Raw genomic sequence first — 9,568 nt, forward strand, 5'->3', positions numbered from 1 at the left:
GAGTCGTTCCGAATGTGCATCGATTACCGGGAATTGAACAAGCTGACCATCAAGAACCGATACCCCTTACCAAGAATCGATGATCTGTTTGACCAACTACAAGGTGCTCAGTGTTTCTCCAAGATTGATCTACGTTCAGGCTACCATCAGTTGCGGATTCAAGAGGAAGACATACCCAAAACCGCTTTTCGAACCCGATACGGCCACTACGAATTTGTTGTCATGCCTTTTGGTTTGACCAACGCACCCGCGGTCTTCATGGATCTGATGAATCGCGTGTGTAAACCGTTCTTAGACCGTTTCGTCATTGTATTTATCGACGATGTCCTGATCTATTCTAGATCGAGGGCCGAACATGCGCAGCATTTGCGATTGGTTCTCGAGCTGCTTCAGGGAAACCAACTCTACGCCAAATTCTCCAAGTGTGAGTTCTGGTTGGAGGAGGTTCAATTCCTGGGTCACATTGTGAATAGTCGGGGTATACACGTTGATCCTGCAAAGATTGAGGCAGTTAAGGGATGGGTTACGCCAACGAATCCGTCAGAAGTTCGCTCTTTTCTCGGATTAGCTGGTTACTACCGGCGATTCATCGAAGGATTCTCGAAGATTGCTGTACCGCTTACCTCCCTTACTCATAAAGACAAGCCTTTTGTGTGGGGAACCGCGCAGGAGACTGCTTTCCAAACCCTCAAACACATGCTGTGCCATGCACCAGTTCTTACACTGCCGGACGGAAGCGATGACTTCGTTGTCTATTGTGATGCTTCAAACCTTGGACTTGGCTGTGTTCTCATGCAACGAGACAAGGTTATAGCTTACGCATCTCGACAGCTCAAAATCCACGAGAAGAACTACACAACCCATGACCTTGAGCTAGGCGCAGTTGTCTTTGCCTTAAAGATTTGGCGACACTACCTGTATGGTACAAAGTGTACGATCTTCACAGATCACAAGAGCTTACAACATATCTTTAACCAGAGAGAACTCAATATGCGTCAACGCCGATGGGTAGAACTTCTCAACGATTACGACTGTGAGATCCGTTATCACCCAGGCAAGGCGAATGTAGTTGCAGACGCCCTCAGCAGAAAGAATTACGTGATAGGGGTTCGAAACATTCAGGCCCAGTATAACCTCGAAGCTCTCATCCGTGAAGCACAACACGCTTGCTTTAACGAGAGTACGTTGAAGAAAGAACGAATCTATCACGATGGAACTCAGCTCGTGAGCAAGGCCAACGGGATATTCTATTATCTGGACCGAATCTGGATTCCGCGGAGGACAGATTTGCGAAAGATCATCATGAACGAAGCCCACAAATCCCGATATTCCATTCATCCCGGTGCGGACAAAATGTACCAGGACCTTCGCTACAAGTACTGGTGGCCTGGGATGAAAAGGGATATTGCTCTATATGTTGGTAGCTGTTTAACTTGTGCAAGAGTCAAGGCTGAACACCAAAGACCTTCAGGCTTACTCGAACAACCGCCGATACCCGTATGGAAGTGGGAAAGTATAGCTATGGATTTCATAACTAAGCTTCCGACCACGCCATCAGGTCACGACAGTATTTGGGTTATAGTCGACCGTCTAACCAAATCAGCCCACTTTTTGCCAATACGAGAAGACTATAAGGTGGCCAAGCTAGCCCAAATCTACACCGACGAGATCATTAAGAATCATGGTACGCCTCGAGACATCATTTCGGATCGCGATGCTCGGTTTACATCGAGATTGTGGGAAACTTTTCAAGCAGCTCTTGGTACGACGCTGAATTTGAGTACCGCATTCCACCCGCAAACCGACGGGCAGACTGAAAGAACGATACGTACTATCGAAGACATGCTCCGTGCGTGTGTTATCGATTTTGGTGGTAGTTGGAGCAAACACCTACCGTTAGTCGAATTTTCGTACAATAATAGCTATCACTCCAGCATCGAAATGGCACCTTTCGAAGCCTTGTATGGTAGGAGATGTCGCTCGCCTATTGTATGGCACGAGGTCGGTCATTCACAGTTGACTGGGCCCGAGATTCTGCAAGAAACGACTGACAAGATCCACCAGATAAGGGAAAATTTGGTAAAGGCCCGGGACAGACAAAAGATGTACGCCGATAAACGACGCAGGCCCCGCGAATTTGCAGTTGGCGACTACGTACTCCTAAAGGTATCACCTTGGAAGGGAGTAGTCCGATTCGGCAAAAGAGGGAAACTTGCACCTCGATTTGTTGGACCTTTTAAGATTCTGGAAAGGATCGGTAAAGTTGCCTACAAACTCGAATTACCGGAGGAACTCAGCAATGTCCACCCGACTTTCCATATTTCAAACCTTCGAAAATGCGTAGCCGACCACGACGCAATAATACCACTCGACGATCTTCAGGTCAATGAGACGCTACACTTCGTGGAAAAGCCTGTCGAAATCATGGACCGACAGACCAAGCAACTCAGACGCTCTCGCATTCCTATTGTAAAAGTACGATGGGAAGGCAAACGAGGCGCAGAGTTCACTTGGGAACTCGAAAGTGACATGAAGGCCAAGTACCCGCAGTTATTCAGATAGATCTGAAGCATCAAATTGGTAAAATCACACGGCGATGTACGGTTCTCGGCCTAATTTCGGGACGAAATTCCCTAAAGGAGGGGAGACTGTAACACCCCGTGTTTCCCAAAAGTCAAAGTCAAAGTCAAGTGTTGACTGTTATTGGAATTAAAGATTTATAAAGATTAATTTCATTTTAGTTTCATTTTAATTTTCGTATTATTTGGAGTAAGTGTTGTATAATCAAACTAATCGACCGATAATCGAACTGTGGATCAACGACCGACTGTGAATGATAGGAAGTAACAACGCAATAAAGCTAGTCAATCAATAATCAAGCTAATCAAATCAATCATCGAACTCAAGTGTGGGGATTTTAATGCTTTTATACGTGTATGTGTGCCTTATGTGTTACTTGTGCGTGTTTACTTTTATGTTAAAGTGTGTGGTGAATCAATCAAATCAATCAAGACTCAAAGGTGAACCAAACTCAATCGAAATCGAATCTAAATCGTGGTGTAAGGATGCTTGTATGTTAGATATAGTAGTTGGGACTAAAAGTAATTTGATTAGGAAATTCTATCATCCTCAAATCATCGTTCTAAGTCGGAAGATCGAAAATCGTCGCAAAACACTCAAAACCAGGCAAGCCGATCGAACAGGGCAACCTGATCGAACAGGCTAGCCGATCGAACAGGCTGTTCGATCGGACAGCTGCTCGATCCGGAATGCTGTTCGATCAGCTGACCCTTTCCTCTTTTTGGAAGCCTATAAATAGGGCTGTCCTTGTCAAGCTTTCCACTTTTGGAAAAGCTCTGACCGACCAGCCTTCTCTTCTCACTAAATCTCAGATTTCTCTCAAACCAGTAAGTATTTCGCTCTAATCCTTGTACGTTTTTGTTCAATAATCGATTCTCCATCTTTCTATCTTTTAAAACTTGGATTTCATCCATGAAATCACCAAGATCTAGGTGTTCTTGAGTGATGTCATCATGGTGTTCTTGGTGTTCATCAAGAACTTCATGTTCTTGACTTCATTCAACCATGAATAAGCTAGATCTAACCGATTTCCACATCAATAACCTAAAATCTTCCAAAGATCTTAACATATCACGGTGAAAAAGGATTGGAAGATGGGTTTTCACCTATCTTTCAACTCTTATACACTCAAAAAAAGGTAAAAACGAGACTTGAACCGATCTACAAATCAATCTAAACAAACACATGGTTCAAGATTCGGGTTCTACCGAGAGATATACCGATTTCGGGTTAAATGTTAAACTTGGGTTCCAAACCGTCTCTGACCGAGTTTGGGTGATTCCTGCTCGAGTCAGTAGACTAAGTAGGGACTTCAGCTTTGTGGTTCAACTCGTAGTCAAAATATCTCTAAAACATCAACAATTAACGGGAAGAAACAAGTGTTAAGTGATAGGTGAACCAAATCGAGAAGCTGGCCGAACGGCTAGGCTGTTCGATCGAACAGCCCAACCGAACGACTATGCCAGCCGATCGGTTAGGCTAACCGATCGACTAGCACTTAGACCCACCAGCTCACAAGAGTGTAGTATTGACGAGGTACTGTTCGATCGACTACGCCACTCGATTGTAATCATTACTGCTCGAATCATGAGATACTATACTTCAAAACACTTAGACTTTTGAAACATTGGAATGTCACCCGATCGAACATGCCAATCGATCGAGTGACATAATTGGAAACAATGCAATGCTAACCGATCGGTTGGGCTAACCGATCGAACAGCAGTTCGATCGGCCAACTTGAAAGGTAGTACAAACCATCATACACAAACACATCCTTCACATCAAAGGAAGAAACAATCCACTTGAAGGAACCAGCCGATCGAGCCAGCCAGCCGATCGAATGGATGTTCGAACGGACTTTCAAACCAATCGAACAGCCCACTCGATCGAACTGCTGTCCGATCGAATGGCCTACTCGATCCAAGTACATTGTTTACTTTTTCCGCGTTACTCATCGTTGTGTTATCAAACTATTCAGGCTAACCTATTCTCAGTGCTCCCTTCAATCCACAATCAACCACTGTGAGTATACTCGATCCCTTTTTGCTTTCAGCACTTTTGGGTGTTACATACGTAATCTATCAAAATCACAATCAACACAAACTATTTGAACGCTAACCTACTTGCATGTATTACTTGTCTAAATGATTGCTGTTTATTATGTTTACACGTGGAGTGCTATCTGCCTGCTTTAGCAACGTAGTACTATAGTTTGGACTCAGCACCCGTTCACACGGGGGTTGCTAAGGACAATTACTTGCATGGATTACGGTGGTAATCATGTATTGCGAACTGTCTCGGACAGTCAACTCGAAGTCATTGGTATCGATGGTCCCATGTTGATAATTTACATGCATCGTTTGCCCTTGTGTACGTGCTTGGTTATGCGTAAACTATTCGAACTCTATATGCTATATCAAACTTGTGTACTCACCTTTACATTATATGTATTGACTTTTATTTTAACGTATGTGACAGGTGTTTAAGCTACTAGCGTGCTAGGGAAGCGAGGCAATAATAAGCTTCTAGGAGCCTGTGACCTTAGGACAGTGTCCACGTATCTGTTCCAGGGCCATAATTATCTGTAGATCTTGCACTGGCACCTGTAGTCAGTAAGATTTACGGATAGCCGTCTAGAAGTCTTAAAACAATATTTACATTGGTCTGTAATAATTAAGAATTTGAGTTGTCGGAACAGTTCCCATATTGTTTAGTTGATTTCTATGATAACTTGTTATTATTTGGGACACGGTATGGGACGTGTTATATAACTGAATTGTATGATAGTTGTTGTGGAAACTTCTGAACAATCTGTTTCGCTCAGTGCCGCGCCCCGATGATTCCGCCATCGGTTGGGGTGTGACAGAAGGGCTTTTGACATTCAAAAGACATATGAAAGTCACAAATACTTACACCGCAAACAAACAATTGAAAATCAGGAAGAAATTCGGACTTGTTCGACTCATAAACATCATCAATAGATATACGGTAGAGCTGTATTAAAATGAGATCGGGATTAGCAACTTTTAAATGGAAATTCGAGCATTGCAATTGAGATGGGGCTTTGGGACCAATGTGTTAGATTAGATGGTATTTATTATTTAAGAATAAAATATTTATGTTAAGAAAAATCTATAAATATAGGGACAAAATAAGGTGTTATAATTTTGTGAACAGATGTAATATATATTCCAATTAAAAATATGGACAAAATAAGGTGTTCAAAGTTTTTGAACTTTGCAAAAAGATCACGTGGGATATGATATTGGGAGATGACTTATCATAGACAAGACATGGGCCTGGGCCAGGACCACGTCAAGATTGGGTCGGACTTGGTGGCGATGGGCCTTGGTTAGTTTTAGGATTAAGGCTTGTGGGGAAATACTTTCTAAAGCCTAAAAGGCCGGGGCTCTTTAATTTTATTTTTTATACTTTTTTTTTATTTTTCCTTTTTACTATACTTTTAGTTGTTTTTACAAAATTTATATTTATATATAAACTTGTAAAAGGTTTGCAAAACTTCAAATATATAAAAACTATATAAAAATAAATTTATTAACTTACAACAATATAATCTTAGTTATTTTTAGTTAACTTTGTTAACTTAAAACCATCAGCAAGTCATTCAATCTACTCAACAAAACTCTAATCCCCTTATTATGAGGCGTAGTTCCGTCTCCACCCCATTCATTTCTTGCGAAGTACACGACCTCCACCCACCCACACTGTACTATCTAAATCTACCTTTAATCAACTTATCATCAAATGTTATTTCTTCATATCCCAATTATCAACTTGTAAACACAACCTGATGACCAATATGAAAAGTTCAATCAAGTTTGACAGTCCTATTAAGAAGAATGTGCAGAGATCGGATCTTGCTAACTCTCAGTTGCGCCACGAGTTTCGAACGAGGTATCATAATGAACCATTCTTTATCTATCTACGAAACTGTAAAACCCTAATTTGAGTTTGAAACCCTACTATTGGATGTTTAAAGAATGGTTGTAGAAGAATGTAATTGGTGAGTAGTGTGTTGTGTGAGATATAATCAACGATCGCCAGAGAGGATTGAGGGAGAGGATTGAGGGATTAGGGTATTGGTCGGATTGGTTGGTGGTTACCACCGGATTACCGAGAATATCGGAGCAGAGTGAAAGCTACCTCTTAATTTGATTTGCTTGTGCTGGTTTTATTCTTATTTTTCTAATTATGTAAGAGGGGCATTATGGTCATTTCACATGAAACTAATAGAATAAATAGATGAGATTAATGGATATGGACTGTAGTTATTATAAGAGTGAAAGTACATGTCTTGTTTTGGCAATTTTTGAGCTAATGGACTGTAATGGTTATTCTTCAACAAACCACATGGACAAAAAATATAATAAACTCTAAATTATGGGATAAATGGATTTCTTTATGTGAAGGTTTGTGGATGTTGTTGTGTTTGATGATCAAACAAGTTTGTGAACGTTTTTGAGTTTCTGAAATGTAGATGCTCTTATTTGCCAAAGTAAAAGTCATGTTTTCTATCACCAAATATACTTACACACCTAAGGCTATAAGACACGTATGTGTTAAGACAATTATGTTTTGTTGCCTCAAATATATAAACAGTTTTTCATCTCTTCAAATTTAAGCTAGTCTATTTAAAAAAACCGGAATCTAAGTGATATATGGCTTCGACATTTGAAGAAATAAATACCTGAATGGATGATTTTGACGGTATATGGCTTCGAGTTCTCTCCTGATGATCGTATTGGAAACAAGTCTTCTTCCGAAGGTTTAACTGCAAAGCAGACCACCGTTAGACTCGTCACAAGAATATGGGTATCACTGTAATAACACTCTGACGTGAGAATAAGTATCGATATATAAAAGAGTAAAAAGAGAGTTTTAGTAATTGCAAGATAGAAATAGGGTATTTACAGCTATTGTCATTTGGGTTCCCTCCCTTGGGGATAACGATAAGAGTCCTATTTGGTTTAGGTCGGTATATCCCTTCCACTTTATTAGGGATATACAAACAAATATAAGTATGTTGTTACATCCCTCACTTTCTCGAAGTTGTTATTTGTTAAAGATAAGCATGTTGTATTAATCCGATTTGTTTATTTTCCCTTGCTGAACAGGGTCTATGTAATATGTCTGGTTTAATAGAGTTAATCCGGGTCATACCTCATCAGTGTTCATGGAACAAAACTATTACGAGTAAAATGCCCGGATAGTCCCTATAGTTTGTTGAAATTTCACCTTTTGTCCTCAACTTTCTAAAATTACACTCTTACTCCCTGTGGTTTGACTAGTTGTTACTCGTATAGTCCTTGAAGTGGATGAGGGTTGATTTTCTCAGTTAAGTGATTGTGAATTTACAAAAATACCCTTATCATTAAAAAAATATTAGCTTTATTTCAAAAGAGGTTCCGGCATCTACTTTGTCTTTATGTCTTCTTCTCGTAATATAGACCAAACCCTAATAATCAAATTCACGCCGACACCCTCTTCTCTCTCTCTCTCTCTCTTTCTTTCTGAATCACTATACAACTAGAAATTGGACATTAATTTCTTTTGTTTCTTCATGTTTCTCAAGCAAACAAACAATTGGAATTACAACAACAGTGACGTGGACTGTTGCAGGTGGTAAGGTGTTGGCTAAAGAGGGCGGCCGAGTTACATGTTGAGGTCGGTGATGGTGTACGTGGCGATGGTTATGCTGGAGAGGATTGTTGTTCGTTTAAATTGTGGTGGTTGTAGTGGTTATCGGCGCGAGGTGGACGGGTCGTAATGGTTGGTTGGTTGTTGGTAGGTTGTCAGATTTGAAGGTGAAATGTGGGTGGTGGTGAGTGGGGTTAGGTGGTGGATGACGGTGAACGCAGTGGGGTTTGGTGGTAACAAAGATCGTTATGGTGATGGTGGGGTTGGGTTTCTGGTGGTAGTGAAGGTAGTGGAAGTGGTCACTGGTGGTGTTCGGTAGTGAGTGGTGGTGTTTTGTTGTTGGATTATTGAAAAGAACAAAGAATGACTATAAAACCAAACAACAAAATGTGCTTCTCTCTCTAAACCCAAAGTTGTCGGATCAGGTTTACCGGTTACCGGAGCTATTGACTGTAACTACCCAGGTGCTTTGGGTGGGTGGGAGTTGGGGATGAAGATGAGGTTATATTTTTTAAAAGATAAGGTTATTGTTGTAATTACACACCCATTTACTAAGAAAATTAACCTCCATCCACTTCAAGGACTATCCGAGTAACAACTGGTCAAACCATAGGGAGCAAATGTGTAATTTTAGAAAGTTGGGAACTAAAAGTGAAATTTTGACAAACCATATGGACTATCCAGGCATTTTACTCAAACTAGTACCTAATAGAATACATTTTCCTCGTTAGATTGTGAGGTTCTATACAAAACAGGTTATTTTACATAAACAACTAGATAACTTAGGCCATGTGTAGTTATAAAGCCCCTTTGTGGGCGTTATGTGACACATGCCGTGCCATGTCACACAGGGGCATTATGGGGCGTTATATCACTAGAGCCTGTAATCATAAAGCCCCCACCTCATCATTAGTCAATTAATTAATTTTCAATTTTTTTAATTAATTTCTAACTTTTTAAAATTAAAAACCATTCCATTAAATAAAAAAAACATTACAATAAAATAAAAAAAACCATTAAAATAAAATGAAAGAAACATTACACTAAAAAAACAATACATTTTGTCACACCCTGGCTTTTGCGGAAGCGTGGTTATTTGGTGTGACTTCTTAATAGCATAGCAATCAATCACAACAATGCTATATGATAAAAACATGAGATGCTTACCCATTAAAAGCGTTTAGAAAACTACCACAATACCATTGTTGAAAACATCAATACCAAATAAAGTTACAAACCGTGACGTGTTTAAACGAGTTCACAAGACTCAACAAAAGAACTTAAATAAAACCTGAGCTTAGAGACGTGTATCCCGTCCATGATTAAG

This window comes from Helianthus annuus, chromosome 17 (genome assembly GCF_002127325.2).
Source record: "Helianthus annuus cultivar XRQ/B chromosome 17, HanXRQr2.0-SUNRISE, whole genome shotgun sequence".
Taxonomy (NCBI): Eukaryota; Viridiplantae; Streptophyta; class Magnoliopsida; order Asterales; family Asteraceae; genus Helianthus; species Helianthus annuus.